Below are 27,580 nucleotides of genomic sequence, written 5' to 3' on the forward strand. Positions count from 1 at the left end.
ATCTATTTTGATAAATTAACCTCCTGGAGTTAGAGGGGCTTCCGAAGACTGAGTGCATTTCATTCTAACTTTTAAGGCAAGGGCATAAAATCTGAAAGGGAATGGACAACGTTTCCTCTGTGCATGTTAACACAATTAGAAATATACAGTGAAATGGATTTTTTTAAACAAAGACACAGCCTCCCAGTCTGGCACAACAAAGACAAAGGGAAATGAGACCTATTTATTTCTGCCCTCTGTAAATCCTTATTTCCTTTCCTGAAAATACTCCAGTGGCATACCAGCCATGACCCAGCGTCTGATGTGTCTGTGGATATTTCAGTTGCTTGTTGGTGGTATTAAAAATTGAAGCATCCCTAAATCCATCTCACAGGAAGCCAGGCTGTAGCTGCTAATATTAGATTACATTCCAATTATTTACTCTATATCCCTCTTCACACCATTATTCCAAGACCAACAGATCAAGGTTTCCCACTGAATACTAATGCTATTATTCATCAGTATTCTAGACAGAGCTCATTTGTGTCTCTCTCTGGACAGAGAGACCAACCACAGGAAAAAAAAAATGGAAATTCAGACTCTCTGCTCAATATCACATTAGCATGTCTCTTCCTATTGTGGTCACAAAAAGTCATTTCCCAGTTGTCTCACATGAATAGCCCCTTTACCACTTATCAATATGGATGAAGTCCAAACTACCCACTTTATACAAAAAGCAAAAGTAAATTATCCTTTCCTTGAAAAATGAAAGCAGGCAATTAGACCACCTTTGCTCCTTTGCTTTGTAAAAGCAGCTGCTTCTGTAGATATACCCTATCCCCTAAAATTTATTGCCAACTTACCCACATCAGGACCAAAAAGAGACATACCACAGAAACAAGAAGCTGAACTTTAAAAATCATGGGAAATGTCTCTTCAGAAAGGGAACTAAGCAACGAATGACCCAGGAAAGGAGAAGCCTCCTACCCTCCTTCTCAGTGGAAGAGTGTGGCAACTCACATCAAATGACTGAAATGACTGGTGCACATACAGCCAGAAAGGGGCAAGTGGGCAATCAAGACAAGCTATGGGAGAAAAGGTTGCTAAGGCATCACAAGAAATATTTATTTGAATACTTAAGACATTACCTGCAATCACAGGTTCAATTTTGGTTTTTGGATTGGGTCCAGATGATAACTATTGTTTTAAGGATAAGTGTTGAGTGGCCCCTGGCATTTTGCCAGCAGTAATGGCTCGCCTCTCAACCATTACTTCTGGCAAAATGCCAAGGGCCATTCCAACTCGGCTGTGGCTCTCAACAGCTAAGTTTTATCATTTTTATGTATAGAAAACTCAACAGTGTGTGTGTGTGTGTATAGATAGATAGATTTAGTTGTCAATAGACCTTTATTTATTTATATGTAGGTCTGAGAATTGAACCCAGTGCCTCACACATGCTAGGCAAGAACTCCGATCACTAAGCCATGACCCCAGCCCCACATTTTGGGGGGGATTTTTTTTAATGTATTCTGATTTGTTATTCATGATGACAAAATGCAATTCATTTCATATTACACATATAGAGCACAGTTTTTCAAGACACTGATTGTACACACAGTATTTTCACACCATTTGTGTCTTATACATGTATTTAGGGTAATGATGTCTAACTCATTCCACCATCATTCCTACTCCCTTGTCCCCTCCTTTCTCTTTCCTCCCCTTTGCCCTATCTAAAGTTCCTCCATTCCTCCATGCTCCCCCATCAATTGCCATTATGAGTCAGCTTCCTCATATCAAAGAAAACATTCAGCCTTTGGTTTTTGGGGATTGGCTAACTTCACTTAGCATTATATTCTCCAACTTCATCCATTTACCTGCAAATGCCATGATTTTATTCTCTTTTAATGCTGATAAATGTTCCATTGTGTGTGTGTGTGTGTGTGTGTGTATATATCAAAGTTTCCCTATCCATTCGTGTACTGAAGGGCATCTAGGTTGGTTCCATAATTTAGCTATTGTGAATTGTGCTGCCATAAATATTGATATGGCTGTGTCCCTGTAATATGCTGTTTTTAATTCCTTTGTGTATAAACCAAGGAGTGAGACAGCTGGGTCAAATGGTGGTTCCTTTCCCAGTTTTCCAAGGAATCTCCATACTGCTTTCCAGATTGGTTGCACCAATTTCAGTCCCACCAGCAATGTATGAGTGTGCCTTTCCCCCCACATCCTCGCCAATACTTGATATGTGCCATTCTGACTGGAGTGAGATGAAATCTTAGAATAGTTTTGATCTCCATTTCTGTAATTGCTAGAGATGTCGAGCATTTTTTCATTTGTTTTCATATCCTCTTCTGCTCAGTTCCTTGGCCCATTTATTGATTGGATTATTTGGGTTTTTTTGGTGTTAAGGTTTGTGAGTGCTTTATATATCCTAGAGATTAGTGCTCTATCTGATGTTCCTGTGGTAAAAATTTGCTCCCATTCTGTAGGCTCTCTATTCACCTCACTGATTGTTTCTTTTGCTGATAAGAAGCTTTTTAGTTTGAATTCATCCCATTTATTGATTCTTGGTTTTAATTCTTGCACTACAGGAGTTTTATTAAGAAAGTTGGGGCCTAATCCAACATAATCCTTTATCTTCCCAGCCAATCTATACTCAGGCAACAGTGTTGTACATCTTCCTGTGGACTAGACATTTCAGTCCAGTCTTCTCCTTGATGACATCATAGGGGGGCTTCACCTTACCCGACAGGGTAAGGAAGGAGAAAAGCGGTCAGATGGGTTCCATGTCATGTGCAGTTACCACCAGGTAAGGCTCCTTGTTTGCCTTCAAGGTGCTGACAGTACTGACTCCTGCTCAAGGACTTGGTGGTCTCTTAGTGGGGACATCCACTTTGCTAGCAGCTTTCTTCTTAGCCCTGGTCAGAAGTCTCTGCTTCTTTTCTTACTTCACCTCTTGTCTTTCCTTAGGACTACCTTAAGCAGGGGGCAGTTGTTTGGTGTCCAAGGTCTGAATGACGGGTGGATCTCAGGGAGCACTTTCAGCTGCTAATAATGGAGAGCCCTTTGCTTCTGCAGAAGGATGTACCTAGGCCATTTGACAAAGAGGGTGAGGTCTCTTTGGGCTAGATGTCCTATCCAGTGCCAAAAGTTTTAGGCCTTTTCTTAAAGAGGGGATCAGCCACCTTCTGGGCCTCCTGCTTCTTCCAGACAGCAGTGTCCAAGGCCACCTTCTTCCCATTGATCTTCTTTCCTTTCAGCATCTTAGGCAGCTGGAAAAGAAATGATGGATTATTAAATTACTGGTTTTACTATGTGCAATGTAAATGCCTCCAGATCAGAGAAGGTACATGACAAGCATGCTACATCTAACCGAAATTGCATCATACTTCATTCAGTTAGGTGCTCAATAAGTGTTTGTTTATGGTGATAGACACCATTTACTGAACTCCTGTTGTATTCCAGATCCTCATCTAGGCATAACATATCTTCAATCATTATCAAATAATCACATAAGATATATAAAACCCTCTTATTAAGAAAACTAACAGTGAGCAGTTAAGGAACTTTCCCAGAATTACAGAATGAATAAGTGGCAGAGCCAGGATCTGAGCCAGGTTTGTGTGACTCCAAAGCCCTTTCCAAGACACCAATGAACTCCACAATAGTACAGTGTGCTGAGCTCACTGGAATTAATGACACAGCTAATAAAAACTGAGTCAAGCCAAAAGTTAAAATGTGAGTGAAATGTAAGGGTTATTTCCGTCTGTAAAATGGAAAGTCAGACTCAAAATCACCAACTGTTAAAACACTTACCATTAAAAGCCCTGGTCTCCTTGCCTTACCTCTGAAGGGAAACAAGGTCAGCAATTCAGAAATTAAAGTACAAGTGACTTTATCTCCAGAATTCAGCATAGATGACAGTAGAATACACTTCTAGCTGTTTGAAGCCTCAGTTGGAAATCAGGAGACCCGTGTTTTGTAACTAAGCAAGTTGCTCTCTTGTCCTGACAGCAGTTCTTTGCCTTTACAAGGAAGGGATTTGGTCCTATAAGACTTTTTAAGTTCCCATCTTGATTGAAGACTGAAATTTTTCATAACTGATACTAATTCAACCCATAGCATCCTGGAGAGGCAGGGCCCATTTTGCAGATGAAAAGTACAGATTTAGAAAAGTTTGATGCCTTGCTGAGCACTTTGCCACAGAACCAAAAATGAACATCTGTCTCTTTGCCCATCCCTGTTTGTCTGTCTTTCTCCTGGATTGCCAGACCCCCTTCCTCCCCATCCTGCCTTAGGCTGCTTCATGAACATTGGCCAAGGTGAGACCCAAGGGAGCTAGAATAGCTGCTTCTACCCTTTCCTAAAGCTGATCACCATCCCTCACTATCCACTTCAAGAGGCTTCCTAGAAAAGCCACATGTCCCTAACTCACCCCACACGCTGGCCACCATCCCATCCACATGATGTGGGACAGGGAGCTATGATATGGTTTCCATATATTTGTATGAAAGTGATTAACAGTAAACTCACCCAGTCATCTGGACCCCAAAAAGGGTCTGTTGTTGAGGGCCAGCACTTCTGCCTGTTTACTGACACCTCAACACAACCCCACAGTCTCTGTTTTGGCCACCTGCCTCCCTCTCATTCCAGTCACCCGGGCACAAAACCAAACCATGCTGTTTTTCTGCACAAAGATGTCCTTGAGTGAAAATTCAAAACACAAGCTTACCATGTTACACAGGGACCATGCAACTTCTCAAGCTGGCTTTATGCTAAATCACTTGAGTTAGGCTGTCTCTCTACACATCACACACTCACACCTTCCTGGCAATCTGCAGAAATTGACTTTTCCCTCATCCAGATTTTCAGTACTGTACAGTTTAAGAGCCCTTCACTCCTTGTTTATTTCTTCTTTCACCACCTCAAGGTATTTCATTCCTAAGTACCTTGTGTTTCCATTCCATATTTTCATGCATGCACTTACCAGTTGTATTTATTTCTTTCTCTGTAGTATGTTCCTTTCCTCTAGCAAAAAAAAAAAGAAAAGAAAAGAAAAACAAGCACACACACATACTAAAACAAAACTCCTCCTTTTTTTTAGTACTCTACAGAGTGCTATCTTGTTTGTACTTTCTTTTTTTAATATTTTTAGTTGTAGATAAACACAATGCCTTCATTTTACTCATTCATTTTTATGTGGTGCTGAGGATCAAACCCAGTGCCTCACATGAGCTAGGCAAGCACTCTTCCACTGAGCTACAATTCCATGTATTTAATTGCACTGTTCATCATTGACCTGGAGAAAGAGACTTTTTCTTTCTGCCCGGGATTTACCAGGAGTGTTACTGAGCACCCCTTACACATTACACATCTGCATGTGCTCAGGGATCTGTGAACTTTCCCATTAAATCTTCACCCACCAACTTGCAAAATAGTTCTTTCCCTAGAATTGCACTGCTTAGACTTTCATGTACATATAAATCACCCAGGGATCTTGTTAACATATAAATTTTGATTCAAAAGGTCTTGAGGGGAACCTGAGAATCTGCATCTCTTACAAGTTACCAGGTGATGCCAAAAATGCATGTCTGTGGGTCACAGTTGCAGACTGTGCCTGTACTGGTAGCTGTACTTTTATGGGATTTAGAAACTGATGTGAAAATTCTACCAACTGTTTGCATTTTGGCCCTTTTCCTATCATTTTCTCCTAAATTAAAGAACTCCTTGAAAGATCAACAAGTGCATCATGCACATCTTGGCCTGTGATTGCTGACAGTTGCAGAATGTGCAACTTGAGAGCAGTGAGGACACAAAAAGAGAATGATGTCAAGAAGGGACAGAAGCTGGGTGCAGTGGCACCCACCTGTAATCCTAGCAGTTTAGGAGGCTAAGGCAGGAGGATCAAGAACGCAAAGCCAGCCTCAGCAAAAGTGAGGTGCTAAGCAACTCAATGAGCCCTTGTCTCTAAATAAAATACAAAATAGGGCTGGGGATGTGGCTCAGTGTTCGAGTGCCCCTGGGTTCAATCCCCAGCACCCCCAAAAAATGTAGGGGTTAGGAGAAACAGGTGGCAATAGTTGCCAAGAGGAAAGCCATCCAGCTAGAGACTTACCTGAAAGGGTAAGTTTTTAAGAAAGATATTTTTAAGGAAGACACCAGCCTCCTTATGTCAAGAGGCAAGACCAAGGGATTAGATACAGTCTCTGTCATCTTTCTTCTCTGAAAGAGCATTTATTGAGCACCCACTGATTATGAGTGCATGCTGCAGGCACTCACTCACTGTCTCCACATCCTCTCATTTGTGCTCACAACCACCTCTTGAAGTAGCTAATGCCCTCAATTTTACAGAGGAACAGGACTAAGGCTCAGGTAAATTGGTTTACTTTTCCCAAGATAATTACCACTTTGAGTAAGTAGGATTCAAGTCATTCTTCCCACTGCAAGCTCATGTTTTTATTATAACACAAGCTGGAAGAACACAAGAAAAAAAATCCACAAGAGTTCCAAAGATGGAGACAAGGCAGCTGAGAAGAGAATGACACCGTTTTTTATGGCAATCATTGCTTTGAATGCAAAGGGAGAAAGAAGAGAATCTAAGAACATAGTGAGGGGGCGTCTGTGTGGTGTGGAGTGGCATCTGTGACATCTTTTGGTGGGCCTTGGATATCTTTTACTAGCCTGGAATCCTTGAGAGCAGAGAGTGACTCTTCCTGAGACCAGCCAGTCCCTGAAAGAGAAATAACTCTCAAGACTTGCACTTGATTACATCCTCTCCCACCTCCTCCTGACCTCACAAGCTCTGTTTTCCATAAATCGTCCCAAGAATGACTCCATTCACTTCTCTCCACTTTGGGCCCATCTGCTCTGTCTTCTAATAGACCAGTCATCTCATTAAAAATACAAAAAAAAAAAGACAATAACAGTGGAGATCAGTTCTGTAGTCCTGGTTTCTCTTCTCTTTCTACTTCCTCTTTCCTCTCTTTCTGCCTTCCTTCACCACCAGTCATTTGAGAGAGGAGTCTTTGCTCCCTACCTTAAAACTGAAGCACTCATTTACTCACTGAGTAAATACCTCATTGAGTAAATGACTAGTTGAAGTCATTGTGTTTTGTCTTCAGTTCCAACTGCTATCCTAAAACCCTTTTCCCCAATGGTCACCACGGGCCACTTCACTGTCTCTTCTTTGTTCATATTTGACCTTTCTCAATTTTGCTGTACTATTTTAACACTGTTGCTTACATCTGTATCTTGAAAGTCTCCATCTGACTTTTGAAATATAGCAGTGCCTCATTCCTTTCCCACCTTCCTGGTCTTCATCTGATTTCCTTGAAGACTCCATCCCCTCCTCCCACCAACCTCTGCACCTAACTTTCATCATTGTCCGATTGATTGCTGTCTCCCCAGCGTTTGGCCCTGGGATGATTTCCTCTTCTGCAGTGGCTTCAGCTATCACACTTCGGGTAGGTAACTTCTCGACTGTAGACTCACATTTCTACCTGGCAACTAAGCATTCCACCTACCATTTTCTAAGTAATGATTCTGATTTTACAATTTCCACTATTATCATTATTATTATCACTAATTTCCCATTCATCCAAAGTGAATTTGTCTGACCTCACAAGCCTTAACCCATAGGATGCTAGAGATAAATTTTTTCCACATTTTTGTTGGGGCATTATAGTTGTACATATTGGTGGGATTTGCTTTTATATATTTGTATATGCACACAGTATGACAATATAAATTGGTCTATATCATTCCCCCACATATCCCCCTCCACGTATGTCTCCTACACTTTGGTCCCTTTCCTCTACTGATCTACCTTTGATTTTTAGGGAAAATATTTTTTTTCCTACTTTTGTTTTCCTTTTTCCTCCCTAGCTTCCACATATGAGAGAAAACATATGACCCTTAACTTTCTGAGTTTGTCTTATTTCACTTGACATGATGATCTCTAACTTTATCCATTTTCCTGTAAACATCATTTTTCTTTAGGGCTGTATAAAACTCCATTGTGTATATATATACAACATTTTCTTCATTCATTCATCCATTGATTGACACCTAGGCTGGTTCCATAGTTTGACTGTTGTGAATTGTGCTGCTACAAACATTGGTATGTATGTATCACTGTAGTAAGATGACTTTAATTCTTTAGGGTAAATACTGAGAATAGCACAGCTGGGTCATATGGTGTTTCCATACCTAGTCTTTTGAGGATCCTCCATACTGATTTTCATAGCAGTTGTACTAATTTACAATCCCACCCCTGGTGTAAAAGTGTTCCCTTTTTCTCCACATCCTCTCCAGCATTTATTGTTTGTATTCTTGATGACTACCATTCTGACTGATGTGAGATGAAATCTCAGTGTAGTTTTGATTTGCATTTCCCTGATTGCTAATGATGCTGGCCATTTTTTGGTGTATTTGCTGGCCATCTGTATTTCTTCTTTTCAGAAGTGTCTGCTTAGTTCATTTGCCTATTCATTAACTGGGTTATTTGGTTTTTTGGTGTAAAGTCTTCTGAGCTCTTTATATATTCTAGATATTAATCCTCTGTCAGAAGAGTAACTAGAAAAGATTTTTCTCCTATTCTGTGGGCTCTTTCTTCACATTCCTAATTATTTCCTTTGTTGTGCAGAAGGTTTTAATTTGATGCTGTCCGATTTAATAATTCTTGGCATTATTTCCTGAGCTTTAGGGGTCCTATTGAGAAAATAATTGCCTGTGCTTAAAACCTGGAAGGTTGAGTTTGTTTTCTTCTAGGAGTTGCATAGGTTCTGGTCTAATTCTGAGGTCTTTGATCCATTTTGAATTGATTATTCTGCACGGTGAGAAGATAACAGTCTAGTTTAATTCTTCTATATATGGATAAACAGTTGTCCCAGCACTATCTGTCAAAAAGGTTGTCTTGGGGCTGAGGTCATAGCTCAGTGGTAGAGCTCTCACCTCACACGTGAGGCACTAGGTTCAGTCCTCAGAATCGCATAAAAATAAAATAAAGATATTGTGTCCATTTACATCTAAAAATTCATTTTTTATAAAGGCTGTCTTGCCAGGCTCGGTGGCGTATACCTGCAATCCCAGCAGCTCAGGAGGCTGAGACAGGAGGATTGCAAGTTCAAAGCCAGCCTCAGCCAAGGCAAGGTGCTAAGCAACTCAGTGAGACCCTGTCTCTAAATAAAATATAAAATAGGGCTGGGGATGTGGTTCAAGTGGTTGAGTGCCCCCTAGTTCAGTCTCCAATACAAAGAAAAGAAAAAAAAATCTGTCTTTTGTCCAATAGATGTTTTTTGCACCGTTGTCAAGAATTGGGTTTTTCTGTCTTCTATTCTGTACCATTGGTCTGTGTGTCTGTCTTTATACCAGTACCATGCAGTTTTTGTTGCTACAGCTCTATAATATAATTTGAAGACAGATATCATGATGCCTCCAGCATTGCTTTTTTGCCTTAAAATTGCTTTGGCTCTTCTGCATCTTTTATACTTCCAAATGAATTTTAGAACTGTTATTTCTTGTTCTGTGAAGAATGTCATTGCTATTTTGATGGGAATTCCACTGCATCTGTGTATTGATTTCAGTAATATGGCCATTTTAACGATATTAATGCTGCCTATCCATGAACATGAGAGGTTTTTTCAATTCCTGAGGTCTTCTTCAATTCTTTCTTCAATGTTCTATAATTTTTATGGAAAGGATCTTTCAACTCCTTGGTTAGATTTTTCCTAGGTATTTTATCTTTGTTTTGAGGCTATTGTGAATGAAATTGTTTTCCTCATTTCTTTGTCAGCAGATTCATTGTTGGTATATAGGAGAGCTATTGATTTTTATATATTGATTTTGTAAACTGCTACTTTGCCAAATTTGTTTATTTAGCTCTAGCAGTCTTTTCATGGAGTTTCTTTTTTTTTATCTTCTAGGTATAGGACCATGCCATCTGCAAACAGTGATAATTTGACTTGTTCTTTTCCTATTTTTAATCCCTTTTATTTCCTTCTCTTGTCTAATTGCTCTGGCTAGAATTTCTAGCGCTATATTATGTGAGTGGTGAGAGTGGACATCTTGTCTTATGCCAAATTTTAAAGGAAATGTTTTCAGTTTTTCACCCTTTACTATGAGGTTGGCCTTGGCTTTTTCATATATAGCCTTTATGATGTTTAGGTAGATTCCTTCTATCCCTAGTTTCTTCAGTGTTTTTATCATGAATGGGTGCTGAATTTTATCAAAGCCCTTCTCTGCATCTACTGAGATTTCTAAGTGATTGTTGCCCTTAATTATGTTAGTGTGATGTTTACATTTATTGATTTGCATATAATAAACCATCCCCTTGTATCTCTGAAATAAAACCAACTTGGTCATGGTATACAATCTTCTTAAAGTGTTGAACATGATTTGCTAATTTTATTAAGTACTTTTGCTTTTAAGTTCATCAGGGAGAGGTCTGCACTTTTCTTTCCTTGATGTGTTCTTATCTCATTTGGATATGAGTGTGATACTGGCTTCACAGGATTAATTTGGAAATGTTCCATTCTTTTGTATTTCATGGAATAATTTGAGGAGTATCTTCTTTAAAGGTTTAGTAGAATTCAGCTAAGAATCCATCTGATCCTGGGCTTTTCTTTGTTGGAAGGCTTTTTATTACCACTTGTATCTCATTACAAGTTATTGATCTGTTTAGGTTTTCTATGTCCTCTTGATTCAGTTTTGACAGATTGTATTTGTCTAGAAATGTATCCATTTCTTCTAGGTTTTCCAATTTAGTGGAGTATAACCTTTCAAAATAGTCCTTAATGACCCGCTGGATGTCTGTATCTTGATTTCTCCTTTTTCATCTCTAATTCTATTAATTTTTTTTATCTTGATTAGTTTGGCTAAGAGGTTACAGAGATCAATTCTTATAAATTCAATCTCCCCAAAACTTTTCACCTTCTCCCCACCTTTTTTAAAATTATTATTTCTACTGCTGCCATCATAGTTCAAATCCATGGATGACCTTTAATCTGTTTCCTCTTTTCCATTCCCATTGTCACTGCCTTAATAATCTCACTGTGTCTCCTTCCTGCATCTCCTCTCACCTTTAGAGTTCTTTTACCAAATAAGTCTTGTAAAGACAGAGGTCAGTCATATCCCTGCCCACAACATCCAGCTCCTAACTGCCCAAATAATGAAGTCCAAATCCTCATCTTATTGTTTACTACTCTCAAAACAACAACCTGTGTTTATTTTATGAGTTAAGTCCCACATATATTTTATTTATACCTTATTATACAGCCACTAAACTATAGAGTGCTCTTTATTCTGTGAACATACTCCATACTATCCTCTTCTGATTCTGTACTCATGGTTCCTCTATCTGAAATGTCCTCCTCAAAATCAAACTCAGTTCCCTGTTTTACCACATCAATCTCAATTCTCAACAAAGTTGTTCCTTACACACATGTTCAGTGAGGTCTCCCTTTTCCAAGATTTTAATCTCCAGAATTTATACTTTTAAGTATTTATACTTTTAAGTTTGTTTTCCTCAAGTTACTTATAATAATAATTTTTACTAGCTTTAAATTAAAAGTGTACCTCCTTTAGAACCTAGAAGCAAAGATAATACATGTACCCAAATAGTTATGATCAAAGAAGTTTCATGGTAGCCAAATAGCACACATTTTTTTTCCTTTAGTGACCACAATGTCAGAAATTCCTGAAGGTAGGGACAGCTAAGGGGAGTCACGTGAGATTTTTATTGATACCACTAGTGAAATATTATTTGTTAACCACTCAAAAATTTATAATCTTAGCAGCAAAACATAAAGCAGCTCTATCAACTTTACCTAGATAAAAACACACAGGGATTTAGGGCTAACTATTAATGACTTTTAATGAAATCAATGAGAATTCACATTAAGAAACAGAGAATCCAGTATGAATAGTAAAATCAGATCACTCAGTAGAATTCCTTGGGAATTTCTGAGGTACTCAGAATCCCAGTCTGCTAAAGTTTCTAATTCAAAAACTCTGGGGTAGACATAGAAATCTAGTTTTCATCATCATTTCAATTGCCTGATGTAGAAAAAAAAATTTCAACTAGTTAAATGTATGAATTGTCAAGATCATTGTACTGTCATGTGTAACTAATAAAAATAAATAAATAAATAAATAAATAATTTTAGTGTGCATTGGACATTGGAATAATTTGGAGAATTTATTAAGATTCATGTTCTTAAAATGTAGGTTTGAGAAAGGGAGAATAGGCTGAGATTCTACATTTATAATAAGCTTGTAGTTTATTATAAATGATGCTATGATGCTGGTCCATGGACCATAGTTTGAGCAGCAAGAAATCTTAAACCATGCTTGAAAATCATTCAGTATTTTCAATGTGGGTTCAACCCAATACCATTATCAGCTTTCTAATGCTCTCAGTGCAGTATGAATTCTATTTTATAACTTCCAGTTTGTATTATAAAGCCAGGTTGATTCAAATATTTCCTAAAGTCTAGCCACATTTACAGATTATTTGAAATTCACATACTTATCTGCAAAATTCTGATGATATTTTTCATCTTGATGGGTAGAATTAGAATTCAACTCAAGCACTTCCTCTTTAAATTAAGGTAATCTGAAAGAGAATGCTAACTCAGATACACCCTGAGACTTATTTTCCAATTGACAATTGCAGAAATTTAAAGTAGGAGTCACTTTTTTTCTACACAGAACTGGTGAGATTGGTCTGCTAATTGGGCTTTATCTCTAGTAAACAGCCATGTAGTTCTCCAAATTTTGTGATTCTGGGGAACTCAAAACAATTTGGCAATGGGAAATGAGAAGTACCCCTGTACCTGTGGTGTATGAGTGTGAATTCCTACACTCCTTTAACCATATCACCACATCTTGGTTTTTCTTCTGAAATTTCAAGATGATTATGTTCAAATGTCTTCTCTCATCAGTAAGGAAGCACAATCTTGTAAGTTTCTGGGACCTAATAAATCTGTTCTCTCAAAGCCCCCTAATCCCAAGAAAGCCCTTGATATAAGAAAGCATTTCAATAAATCCCATCTTTCCAACAAGTTTCCATGACCTAGCCATCTGCCTGCAGAGAAATAAACCAAGTTTCCATACCCTGCATCAACCAACTTATTCTCAGACTCTTATAACCTGGCAAGCATTAAAGGCAAAAATGAGAAGAACATTCACAACCCTGATCATTTCCTCCATCACATCATACAAAGAACCTACATAGTTCTCAGTCAGCACAGAATTTCCCAATAAATGATGCAATGGAAGGGGCACCCCCTCAGCTTCTCATTTGGTTTGAGCTAACCGTCAATGCCTGTTTTCCCCTCACATTGCAGGTGTCCCATCTGTGAACACTGGACTCAGCTTTTCCACATTTCGACTACTCACATTTCTTACTGGTGAGAGGTTAGGCTCTTCTGGTTTATGTTGGCTAATTTCATAAAGGCATTTTTTTGCTAAATGTTTCTTCCATGATTTAGATGTGTCCCCCAGAATTTTATATGTTGGAAACTTAGTCCCAGAGCAACAGGGTTGGGAGGTGGTGCCCAGTGGGAGGTGTTTAGGTCATGAGGGCTCTTTTTTCATGAATAGATTAATGTTGTTATAAAGGGCTTGACAGAGGGATGGAGTTTCTCTTGCTCTCTCTCTTGTCCTTGACCTTTTGCCATGTGAGGATGTGGCATTCCTCCCCTTCAGAGGGTGCAGCATAAAGGCCTTTGCCAGATGTTGATGCTGGCACTTCCAGCCTCCAGAACCATGAAAACCATGTTCTTCATAAATTTTCAGTTTCAGGTACTCTGTTATAGCAGCAAAAAATAGTCTAAGACAATTTCCAAAAAAAAAAAAAATATGCCCTGTTGTGAAAAAGATCATATTTTAAAAGCCCCAAATGAAGGTTTTTATTAGGTCATCACCTACAACATTCTTCTCCATTCTTCCAGGAAGGAAATGGTATCACTTCTTCTGGGACATTTTTTCCTAAAAATTCCATCATCGATCAAAACCATTACTCATCCCATCAACTAGTAGGTTTTAACCTGTTTCCTCTATCACTTAACAAAAACAGCCTCCCCCCCCCCCCTTATTCTGATTATATCCCTGCATTTGTCTTCAAAGAATCACCTCTTCTGAATTTTTAGTTCATTTAATACTGGTGGACTCAAGACATAAACCAAGCCAGGCTAGTGAAAGTATTAACCAAAAACTGGGGGAAGAAGGATGTTAGGGTTGTCATTCCACTGGATTGCTAAACTGGGAAAAGGCAACTAGAGAAGGTGGCAGCCATTTTGGTACCCACAGGAAGAATCCATCTGATAATAGAACCAACACAGAAGAAAGCAGTGAAGATCTAAATCACATCATATGTTCATCTGGTTACAAATACCCAACATCATCCTTTTCTGTTTAACTCAACTTGAAGTGTTTCTGTTAGTTACAACTGAATGTGGCCTGCCTGATATAGGTTTTACGAGATGATATTAATGATAATAGCATTTACCATAGGTCAGATACTTTTGTAAGCACCCTCAACATTTTAACTCATTTAATCTTTATCATAATCCTATGCAACAGGTATTGTTATCATCATTATGTCTGCTTTATAAATGAGGAAACTGAAGCAAAAAGCCTCATTAGTACCATCCACCAAACAAGTGATGAAGCTAGAATTCAAACACATGTAGTCTGGCTCCAGATTCAGTGCTCTGAATCAAGCCTGCTCCAAGAGTAGCCTATGGACTGGAGCCAGTCTACAAACTATTAACTGCCTACCTTTACCATACTTTGAGGAACATTATTTAGCTTGTAGCATAAGTACAGTGATTTAGATATTAAATCACAACTTCATTTCAAAAGCTCCTAATTTTCTATGAATAATGTTGGTGTCACTTGGCAATCCCAAAACATATGACTTCTCAATGCAATTCCAATGCTTCAAAATAATTATTGGGGTATTTTTAGTTTTCATGACTCTGAGTTAAAATGGGATCCTGAGCTCTCTGTGAAATTTTCAGATGTTAAATTATTATGAGTTACAGCTAAAGACCACTAAGGTGCTTATTAATTGTTTCTTAATAGTAAACCTGGCCCTAAACAGAGAAAATGCAAAGGGAATCACAATCCAGCCAGGGAGAAGTTCAGAAAGCAAGTACTAGGAAATGAGTCATACCACAGAGTTGGAAGAGGCTCCACAGATGAAAGAGAAATCTACAACAGAGCCCAGAATCAAGCTTCAACCCTGCAGAGTTTTTCTGTGTACCCTACATTAAGAAATATACTTGTAGACTATACCCTGGCATGACAAAGGAACAGTGCCTAAAACGTAAAGGTAGTTCAATATGTTCTTTAAAAAAAAACCTACGTGCCCCTTAAACAAGTATGTCACAAAGGAAAGTTAAATGGACAATAAATATAAGGAAGAGTGCTTGTCATTGTTAGTCATCAGAGAAATACAAAATAAGATCACAAAGATACCACTACACATGCACTAGAATGGCTAAAATTAAAAAGATTGACACCAGCAAATGTTGACAAGGATGTACAACAATCAGCACTCTTATACATGGTTGGCAGAAATGGAAAAAAGTTTGACAGTTTCTTATAAAGTTAAAATATACCTACCCTTTGACCTAGCAATTCTATTCTTATATATTTACTCAAGGGAATTTGAAAACATCTGTTCACATAAAGACTTATACAAGAATACTTACAGCCCCAAGCTGGGAATAATCCAAAGCCAGTTAGTAGTTGAATGAATAAACAAATTTTCCACATATTTCTACAGTAAAATTCTATTCAGCAACAAAAATAGACAAACTGCCAATAAATGCAACCACAGGGATGGATCTCACAGACATAAGGCTAAGTAAAGAAATTGAACCCATAAGAGTACATCCTGTATGATATGAATTGATTCATGTAATTAATGTCTAAGGTAAAAGCAAGTTCTCTCTGGGCTTGCTGAGGAAGACAACGGTACCTGTTAAGTTAGTGCTAAAAACAGCTCATCTAGTAAGCCTATATAAGTTGAAAAATATCAGAATGTGGTTGCCTCTTGGGAGAGAGAGAGGGACTGAAGACTTGCATGGAAAGGGGTCTGGGGGATTTTTCTGGAGATATGGAAATATTTATGTTATATTAGGGTGTGAGGTACACAGAAGTATCAAACAGAAAGTATGGGGAATGAATAAAGTATAGATGGCAGAATATTGATAATGACTGGAGTTGGGCAATGGGTACCCAGAAGAAGTAGAATTAGGAGGCTAAAGCCACTCTAAGAATAAATGTCATCAAGTGGACATCTAATGAATACGAGGCAGAACATGTCTTGATCTGGAGCATAGATGATGTTCTTTTCACACATTAATTCACATTTTCCATCACTGTGTCCAATAACCCATTGATTAGATCACAGTTGGTAGTTGCTTTATTCAGGACACTGCACAACTCTAGTGAAAAGCTCCTGCATACAAAGCAAAAGGATATAAAGTAAAAATAATTTTTTATTTCATCTTCTCCTTACAGCTATTTTACTATAGAGGTCAAAAAGTAATTTTTAAATCAAAATATTTAAGTAGGATTTCAATGAAGTAAAGTTAAAAATTTTCTGCATGCCACTTACAAAAAAATTAGGAAAAAAAACAAGTTCAACAATAAGGGAAAGAATGAAAACATTGTGATATAGATTATTGTGTAAATGTATAAATGCATGCTTATAAGACTGACTTAAAACATGATAAAATGTTCATGTTATGTTAAGGGAAAAAGAACACAAATTTATTTATAGACCAAATTCATATATATCTACATTTGCAGAGAAACAAAGACTCAAGAAAATAATGACTATTAATATAATATTGGTACAATGTTAGATGGTAAGATAATGAGCATTCTTAATTTTTTTCTTTATACTTTCCTGGATTTTACAGTTTTCTATAAAATTACTCATACAGTATATATGTATATATGTACAAATATATACACACATGACTATTAGTGAGTACACTTTTTATTACAAGTCAAATATTTCATTAGCAACAATTAGGAAGACAATGGCACCTGTTAAGTTAGTGCTAAAATCAGCTCATCTAGTGAGCCTCCTCTTTCCTCCATCTTTTAAAATGAGTTTTAAAATATCCACTGTTTATTTAAGTACTGAGAAAAACTAGGATAAAAAGCCAACATTCAATTTTCATCCTACAGCAGTAGCCCTTTTTCCAAATCCCCTGACCATTTCCAACTCTCAAAGGATTCCAACATGATGCCATCTCTTAGCCAAGGCAGGAGGCCATGCAGACCCTGGTCAACAGACCAAGCCATCTGGGTGGAATCTCAGTGCATGCCAGAAAAGAGAATAAATTTGATTTAGTTCTTCTCCAACTGATCTGTCATAGTGTGAAGAATCTATTGCCAGTATGTATATCAAAAATTCTCACTGGTCTCCCCTGCTCCATTTACCAGAACCTGTAACCAGTAATAAATGAATACATTGTTCTACCTACCCTGGGGCACATCACATAGAGTTAAGCTGGTGAGAAAATTTAAATCACAAAATCCTGACTAAAGTTTCTGTGGAGAAGAATTACTTGTCTCACCAAGGCCCACCTCTGGGCCCCATTGTAATGAATTCAAATTTGACGAAAAGCCAGCCAGCTGTTCTTATTAAATTTGTTTGTTTGGTTGATTGGTTGGGTTTTCCAGCAGGAATGGTAGAGTAGCTTTTATGGTTATTAATGTTTGGTAATACAGTACAAAAAAAAATAAAACATTTTGTTTTATTCATATGGAAGACCTGTTGGCCTATTAGGCCATACTCCATAGTAGCACCATGCAATATGGAAGCCATTTGTCACAGGTAGCTATTGGGCATTTGAAATGTGACTGGATCAATTGAGATATGCTGCAAGAATAAAATTTACACTGAATTTTGATGATCTAGGATGGAAAACAAAGAGTGTAAAATACCTCAGAGTAATTTTATATTGATTGCCTGCTGAAATGATAGTATGCAAGTTTAATTGAAATATATTGCTAAAATTCATTTCAACTGCTTATTTTTACTAAGAAGTGTGTCTCTTAGGATACTTAAAATTACTTGTATGGTACACATTACATATATACTAGACATCACTCATTTAGAAAATGATTAATGTCCATTAAATAAGCATTTGCAAGTACTCACCATTACTTACCCTGGAGCATCCAACATAAAAAGATCCAGGTAAGAAAGAGATTCAACCTAAGTATGAACCACTGTATTTCAGTGTGTCCAAGTGACCACACTCTTCATTTTCTCTGTCCTTGAAGATTTAATACATATGGCGGGTCTCCCCATCCGTGGTGCCACAGGCTGCCCATCATTATCCCTGTCCTGTTGTCCTTGCAGGAATCACTGTGTAGCCATTTGGACTCCCTGAACATCTCTGCCAAAGTACTCAAATCAGGAAACTAGGGCTGCAAGAGCAAGTATAGAACAACCTCACATGTACCTTGAAGGAGGTGGATGTCTTACTCTTCCAGAGTCAGGTGTGCTTCTCCCAGAAGAACCCTGCGGATTTTTCAAAGATTTTTGAGAAGAGGAAAAATCCTTAGCCCCAAAACACAAATAGCAAACATGCTAGTTCTGGGACCAAAAAAAAAAAAAAAAAAAAAAAAGCTAAATGGGCTTCCTGGAGAAAAAACAGAGATCAATAATTCCACCTGGACAGGTAGAGCCCAACATTAAGCCACTCAGCCTTCCCCTCTAGCTAAATGGCTAATGATTTATGAAAATGATGGTCTCTACTACCTAATGGCCTTATAGCAAAGCAGTCTATCCAGTGAGGAGGTAGTAATTACTGGTGATACTTGCAAACACTCATTTTGAAAGCACCTGGGTCCTTAGGAGACAGATATGGGATATAAAAGGACCACTTCATAACAACACAAAAAGGAAAGTGCAGCCATTTGAAAAGCAAAGTGTGGTGCTGTTAATTTTAAAAACAAAATTAAAAGAATGCTATGCTAAAAAAGACATATTTTACAATTATGTATGTCTTCTGACATCTCTCAGATTTGTTGCTTGTCATCTGCTTTCTTCCTGTTGATCATTGTGACTACAGCTGAGACCTCTGCTTCAGAACATGCTAGTACTTTTTGCCTCTGAATTTTCTTCCAGACTCCACATCCTCTGTGGACAGGATCTGTGTTATCGGCCTTATTCCCTATGGCTTCTTATGCATCAGCAGGTATGGAAAACATAGGTGATATATACAGGTGGATGGATTACTTTTCTCCCTAAATTGTACTGGTCTGCCTTCACTTTGTGCCCGAATATCCTCAACCACTTTACTAGACCAGAGTTTGATAAACTATAGAGATCATCATCAGTATGGTTAATATTATGAGCTTTAAAAGCCACTTGTGAACACCCAATGAACATGAGTATCACAATAAGCTATCATTGAGACTTCTTGTTCTTGAGGAAATTTCCTGATGCTCCTGAGGCTTCAACATGGAATTTGTTCCAAGCTAAGGAAATGTCATAGAATATAATGCAGAGAATAGGAATTCAACTGGGAAGTCACCTGGTTGGCTATTCCAAGACTCGAAGAAATGTTACCCCTTTCCTTTAGGAAGGAAAGTTTATAGAAAGCTATAATCGAATGCTGGAATCTTCTCTATTTAAGAACCAAATGGGGTTTAATTTTGGAGAGAGAAAACAAGGTTTCAAAAGACAGACACTTTTGGAAAGTCAACTAGACACAGACAAAAATGTCTATGAGGAATTGATTTTTCTCACCCGAGCTGGGAGTTTATTTTTATTTTTCCTTTTTCTAAATGTACTTTTCCTAAAATCAGATCCCAAATTCTATCCCTAGATAACCTGAAAGAGATTCCTTTGATCTTCAGACATTTTTGACTTTTAAGAAAAAAAAATTTTTTTCAAAAATATTTAGTCCCATAGTGATTTAGCAAGTTCTTTTTAAAACCTTATTCCAAGGAATAGCAGCTAACATAAAATATCTAACAAGTGAAAATTTATCAGGAATAAAATAAAAATACATAGAAATAAAATTTTGAATATGTCACATGGAAAAAATTTAATAGGCCAGCTTAAGAGGGCTTTGCTCTTAATATGAATATGGAGTCTGCTCAATCATTGAGCACATTATTGATTTCATGCCATTGTTATTTTCTGCCTTAACTCAAACAGCCAAAAACCACTTCATTGGTCAAAGGTTTAAAAATATATTTATCTTTTAAAAGGAAAGACCACACACAAAAGTACAAAGTTCTGTACATTATCAAAAGAACAGTGGCATCTTTATAGCTACGGTCTTGATTTTAATAACTTGCATCCAATCTGTATGCTCAGATCCACATGCATTACAAAAATTCCAAGAAACCTCATCATAAAGACTAGGACTTCATGGTTCTCTCTATAAAACAGAGCTGCACTTTGTAGTATTATAGCACTTTTCATGCAAGAAAGAAAAACTATTTTATGATTCCTTTGTTTTCTTCCCTATACCCACAAAGGAAGGTCAATGGTGTACTCGTTTTGTCAACACTCTGATCCAAGAAAATATAAAACCAGCAGAAGACAACGAACCCCTTGAGTTTATTTCCTACTTCTTTGAGTTGTTTAACCTTCTTTTTAAAATTCTGATTGATCGTAAATGTAAAGTTCCAACTCCACTTGACATTATGAATGACATATTTCTTAATCCCCTTACTCCCTCCCATCTTCAGCCAAAAGACACTTCACACCCTGTCTGTTATATTCAAGCTACATGGCCATTGAAGATATAAAATATAGAACTCTGGATGCTCCTCGTGTAGGACCAGGATAACCTCCCTTTACTCAAAGTGTGAGTGCCTTGGTGTTTGCAAATTGAAAAGAATTCATCAGCCTAACTGGCTGGGCCACAAACGATTCCCCAAGTGGAAGTAAGGATAAGATGTTACTCCAACCAAATACCTGGCAAGTGGTTTTTCTTTTCTTAGTATATAGAGCATTTGTGGAAAGAGAAAAGAGGAGGACAGAGGTAAATACAGGAGAAGGGAGTAGAAGGGAGTAGAGAAGAAGGACATGTCTCCTCAGATATTGGCATGTTTTTAGCAACCAGTCAGCAAGTGAGACACATTTGGATCTTTGCTCTAATTCTTAAAAATATCAGGCTCAACTCCACTATAATCTACAGCAAAGTTTGTTCACCTACAAACTAATTCTTTTCCACTTTAACTTGTCTTTTTGTGAGTTTTCTGAGAAATTATTTCATAACTTGCCAAGCAAAATAATTGCATAGCCCACCAAGAAGAGACTAAAAAGAATAAAAGGAAAGAACGTAAAAACTATGTGGCTATAATATATATAATTCATATATATATATATAATGTACACCTTACACTTATATTATTTTCTGAGTAAAATTTACAAACAGCTAGTATCTCTAAGTATTTATGTGTATTTACAATATAAACATTCATTTTTCCTAAAGGGCATTTGGGGGGATCATATGAATAAACTACGCACAGAAAGTCTTTGAGCTACATTTGTTTTTCAGAAAACAAACCCATATGGCTCCACTGCATTCTCGCTGGTCTTTCTTCCATCTGCTACAAAGGGGTTGGGGAGGGCACCCAGCCCAATTTCAAATAGGAAGTTGAAGAAAGGGAGGTAAAAATCCAGAGTAAGCTCTGAGTCCAGGGGTCCACTGGTCATTATAGGACAAGTTACTACATTTCTGGGGCCTCAATTTCCTCCTCTAAAAATGCTGACTAAAACTACTACATGGCTTTCTTTGATTAGAAGCAAAAATAAATTAAACTTAATAAATTGTGGGAGAAGACTCAAGGGAGAGAGGGCAGAGAAAGAATGAGACAAGAAAAAACAGCCAAGGTGGACCACAAGCATGCTGCCAGGAGAAAGCGAGGGTCTGCAGGCCACATCTTGAGACCCATTATCAACAGTGACTATTTTTTCAGCTTATTCAACCCCTTTATATTTATATCATCTCTCCCTTAAAAACAAAGTTTTGTCAATAAAGACATCCCACAGATGAACAAAGCAAGAAAAATTTCCCCCAGACTCCTTCTGAAAACTTCAAATAAACATTCCTTATGTTCTCTGTCATGTGGTTATTTCACCCTTGCATTCAACAGATGTGAGCACCCAGGGTATGCCAGGCATGTGCTAAGCAACCAGGATAGAGGTGAGGTGGTGAACTTCAGGAGCCTATAGTGTCATGGAAAGAGTAAGCAAGTAAACAGGTAATTAAAACACAATGGAATAAATATAATGTCTTTAAATGTTCAGTTTCTAAATGCTAACTCTTTAACAAAGCCAGAAACAGAAGTGAGCATGAGCTCCATCTGTTTCGAGATCTCACAATACCTGCTGAGACCACAACTCCCTTTTCTAGTGAAGCCAGAATAAATAATCCACTCAGACCCTGATTTCACAATTGAAGAATTTTTAACCCAAAAGTCATGGAACAGGGCAATTGCCATATGGTCATTAAAACCCTAAAAGAAATATCTGAGTGTCTCCTGCCCAAGATCTCAGGGTTATAGGAATTCCCTTCTCTGTGCAGTCACTTTGCTTATGTCACAGGTCTTTCCTGCATTTGTTCTTAGAACCTGAGACCTTCCAAGGATAAGGTGTTTTGCAACGTAACCCAAGGCTGAGTAGGCAATAGAAACGTTTTTAATATAATAACAAGGAAAAGTGCCAACAGAAAATCAGTATTTGCAATCCAAGTATTTAAATCTTCTATCCTGAGATTATCTTCAAAAAGAGCATTGTCTTCCCTCCTCTGCATTTAGTGTTCAAACCCTCCTTATTCCAGCTCCTATCCCCAGCAAAGCCGAGAATGATAGACAACCTTTCCCTGAAGCTAGACATAAAATTAGTCAGGAAAAGAGTAGGAGAAAAAGAAAAATAAAGAAGCAGAACATTGAAGAACTGTAAGGCAAGGAAAGAGACCGAAAATATAAGGGAGTGAGTCCAAAAGAAAAAGTGTTTTATATGAGGTTGACCATATGACATATCCCAAGTATTTAAGACTAAAGCTCCAGAGGCCTGGGCAGAGTTCAGATAAACTGAACTTCCCATTTCCACCACCCTGAAATTTGGAAAGAGACAGAATATGACACTTGGCTTAAGCATTTGAAATAGTGGATTAAAGTGTTTCTAAACTTCATGTGTATTATTAACTAGCTTCCGTGGAGTCTTTATTATTGACTATAGAACCTCTCCCTTGAAGAATAAATAAAATGAATATTTTAGACATGGAGTCTTAACTGTTATCTTTGGCCTATTATTTAATCTGAGGGAATTTTGAAATAACTTGGTTTTTCTTCATGTATTATTTCAGCATCCAGAGCATACAGCAAAACTCATAATTTCCAAAGAAGTAAGTACTGGACTTAGTCTGAGAATTAGTAATACTTTATTAAACAGAACTCCAGTGGGCATCTAGAGAAAAATCCAGCTTTAGAAGAGGGCCATCAGGGCCCTCTTATGTGTCATCTCAATCACTAAGTCAATCTCAAACTAACCTATTAATCGACCCCCTGTATTCAGGTTGCCACTTCCTAAAGTAAAAAAAAAATATATTGCCTTGGTTTCACTCTCAAATTCTAAAGCCAAGGATTCTTCCTGTGAAAGTTGTGCAATGCCTATATCCAAGATTAATTTCCATGGAAACTATACTAAAAGAGGTCAAGTCTAAGTTTGTCTGACTCCCACCCTCATCTTTACAAGCATATTTTGGAGGCCGACAGTTTGCATGATCTTGGCTATCATGAGCAGTTTGGGTAGTAACTCCATTCTCCAACCCTTCCCAAATTATTCCTTTTATTTGTATCTGAATAGAGGCAAAAACCCTGATATAATTCCATCTTTCCCCATTTTGTACTGAAATCTCTTCTTTCCTTATTCTATTTCCTCCCACTTCTGTCTTTCCCATTTTTATCCATCCTTCCTCCAAACATACAAAAATCTATGCCAGCTACATAATATGCTCCATCACAGGCAGTGAGGAAAGACCCTCAATGCTTTTTGGCTTCCATGCCTCCCTGAGACAAGAAAGCCCTAGATTATCCAATTTATCTAAACACCAGACACTAACCAACAATAGGGCAAAGGCAAAATAAAACAGAAAAGGAGCAACGGGAAATAATTGAGGTTGAGTTGAGGTTCTTTGGGTTGAATATAACAGAAACCCCAACCCATTAAGCTTAAGAAAATGAGAAAAAAAAAAAAGGAGTATTCATGGGCTCACAAAACTAAAAAATTCATATTGGATTCTGTCCAGTGGAGGAGTTTAGTTCAGTCACATGTCTTCTTTCCATCCATTCTTCCCCTGGATTAGCTCCAATCTATGACCCCATAGGGATGTTTCTATCAAATTCAGACTCGTCTCTTTACAACCCTCAGCCTAACAAAGAGAAAATCTGCTTCCCCAACAGTTCAAACAGCAGTGCCAAGATGAAACTTCTTTTGGTTTTCACTGGCCCACTTTGGATCACATGTCTATGGCTGAACAATGACTGTGGCCAAGAAAATGGATTGCACAGATTAGCTCAGCCTAAACTAGTTACATGCTCTGCTCCCTCGGGCCCAAGGAAGAAGTCAGCCTCAGCTGAAGCAGGTGGACAGAGATTTAGGAAGGGTGCTGTTCAAGTAGCACTGTATATCCAAGAGGTTGTTCAGGTCCTGAATAGCAAAGTTAACAAACATTCATTACACTTCCCCAAGCCTGCAAGGATGCACGAGAAATGCTTCATAGAGGAATAGAAGATATTTGGAACCAAATTGTGAAGGATTAGTAGGAGTCTGTCAGGCTAAAGAAGCTGTGATGAGAGTAGACAGGCCATCCAAAGCACAAAAAAAAAAAAAAAATGTAACCAAGAGAGAAAATGTCATGAGCTTTTCCAGAAAATGCAAGTAAACCTGTTTGAATGTGCCTCTAGGAAATTATAATTGAGACTATCTAAATAGGCTGATTGTGTTTGATTTTGTATGCTATACATAGGAATATAGAATTTATTATCCTGCACAGAGAGATGTGGAACACTGAAATAGATAAGCAAGCATCAGATCTCTTGAGCAGTATGGAAGGTGAGTCAGATGGGTGAAAGAGAATGAGTGGGTCTTCGAGAATGAGTGGAACATCATCTCAGTTAAAAATTTCTTAAATAACCTGAATCAAGACATGGGCCACGTGGATCAAAGAGGATGAACTGGACTTGACAAATATTTAGAAAGTATAAATGATGGCCTGATGACTAACAGGATATGGAGGATGCAAGAGAAAGAAGAGGTTTCTTACTTAGGTTTCTGACATAGAGGACATCATAAAATGGAATGCAGATTCATTGGAATACAGAATTCAAGAAGAGTGGCCAATTATATCACCATGATGTCTTGGATCTAACTTTTGAACTCAGATTTTTTAATAAAAAAAAATACCAGTACTTTTAGTTATCTTTCACTATTTATAAAAGATCTTATGTAACTAATCATTTCATTCACAAACTCTTCCTGCAGTCTCCCAGTGACACCCCCACACTGCATCTGTTCTGCGTGGGTTATTTATGATGCAGCTGTTTGAGCAGTTGGGATCTGCGTGGTGCTCCAACACAACACAACATAAACAATTCCACCCCACCATCTTGGCTCCTTCGGATTTCCAGCCCAATAAAGTGTCATACCAAGGAAAAGGCCTTACCATCCATTCTAGGGCCATAAATAATAAGTTTAGGTCCTTCTCAAAGCCACAAAACTCTCATGGTGACATTTTATCTCTAAAAAGTGAATTTTGAGTGGTGACAGAGTCCATCTGAAACCAGCCTGGTATTTATTTATGTGTTTTTGTGTTTGTGAAAGATAGCCCTACAGGATATCCTCTCTAAGCTTTGCAGCTGTTGATAATGGGTCTCTGCCCAAGTGTGGATTTATTTTACAAAAACACATTTATCATCTATCAAACAATATTGGCTGGCAAAGGTTTTGTATATTCCATGTCTTGTGACATTCTTGGTCCTAACTATTCTGAAACACACTCATACTGTTCTTGCTCTCTCAGAGAAAGAATTGAAAGGCTGTCTGGGAGGTGATGGGATTAAATTGCATTTATGCTGAATCCACAGTGTGTAGGGAGCATGAAGATGTTTTCTACATGAATCAGCTGACTCTTGTGCTTCACAAGCTAATGGAGTTATTGGTTAATGAAAAATGCAAGAAAATAGCTCTTGATGGCAAAGGAAAGAAAACAAAGAAGAAAAAAATGAGACTACAAGATAGATAGAGCACCTTCAAGACACAAGTACTCAGCTCACTCACCAAGAACCTAACTGAGAAGCTGCGTTTCAGGAGATGGGCAGATGCTTACCTGAGTTCTAAGTCAAGGAGAAACTTCTCCAAGGCACTACAGGAAGCTCTGTCTTTGAGTTATTTCTTCCCACCAGGAGAGTCCCGGGAGTGACATGCTGAATATGAGCTGTCTTCCAGCAGATCTTTCCAAACCACAGGATCCAGGTGAAACTGGATCCAGTCCCAACTTGGATAGGACTTATTTGGCTCAGAACATCATACGCAGAGCCAAATCAGAACCAACCTGCACTGAAAGGGAATGGGAAATGTTACTAGGCTGATGTTGCTGGCGTCCATCCTTAGCTAAAAACTTTTACAGCTGGACAGGAAATCGTGGGTTAGGACTTTGCTTTTAGTTTTAACATTTTTTCTTCTGGAATCATAAGAAACTCTCCATTTCTTTCAAAATAGATGAGGATTCAAGCTTCCTGCTCAAATTTCTTTTGGTTTCACTGATGTCCTCTTTCTACCTCATTTTCTCCTTCACTTCACTTGCTTCTAACACCTTCACACATTTTTCCATCTCCTTTTTTTTTTTTTTTGCAATTTCTACATTTTCTTTTTCCTACTTCATTTACTCCTTCCAAAACTTTATTTCATTTGAAAATTTAATAATTTGGCTCCCCAAAACCCACATCAACTTGAGGTTACAATATTCAGAAAAAGAAAACACCCATCCACTAGAGAAACAAGATTGAGATAGTCATAAGATAAAACTCCCTAAAGCCTGACCCAAATATTGCCAAGAAATCATATTGAAGGCTGTGTGTGGTGGCTTACACCTATAATCTCAGCTGCCTGGGAGGCCAAAGTGGGAGGATCTCAAATTCAAGGCCAGCCTGTACAACCTAAAGAGATGCCCGCTGTCTCAAGAAACAAAATAAGCCAACAAGGAATTATGGTGGTACAAAATACATAGTTTAGCAAAACTACAGTCAGCCACTCCTTCAAGCTTATATTTCTTAACACTTTAATCAGCAAAATGTTGAAGGCTCTCTCATTCCAAGAGCAGGGGGTATTAATGCATGGCAGGCCTCCATTAAGCTGCCTCTGCATGATTTGAGACATAGCACCAGTCCCCATGGAACCCTCTGTCAAGCCTGAAAATCCCCATCATAAAGTCAATAATGTATAAAATAAAAAAGCAGGGGAGTTTCTCTGGAGTCTAGTGGCAACTAATCTATGTTTCCTTTGAGCCATGAGTAACTGGTTACTAAATCAAATTGG

At 38.0% G+C, this 27,580-nt stretch overlaps 1 pseudogene; it reads right to left on the reverse strand.

The window, feature by feature from the left end:
- Window positions 1-1,148: 1,148 nt before the first annotated feature.
- On the reverse strand, window positions 1,149-26,620 carry LOC131424844 (large ribosomal subunit protein eL8-like; annotated as a pseudogene).
- Between the last annotated feature and the right edge of the window lie 960 nt (window positions 26,621-27,580).

The sequence above is a fragment of the Marmota monax genome, unplaced genomic scaffold, assembly GCF_021218885.2.
Source record: "Marmota monax isolate L192 unplaced genomic scaffold, Marmota_monax_Labrador192_F-V1.1 WCK01_AAM20220418_F8-fsc00001, whole genome shotgun sequence".
Taxonomy (NCBI): Eukaryota; Metazoa; Chordata; class Mammalia; order Rodentia; family Sciuridae; genus Marmota; species Marmota monax.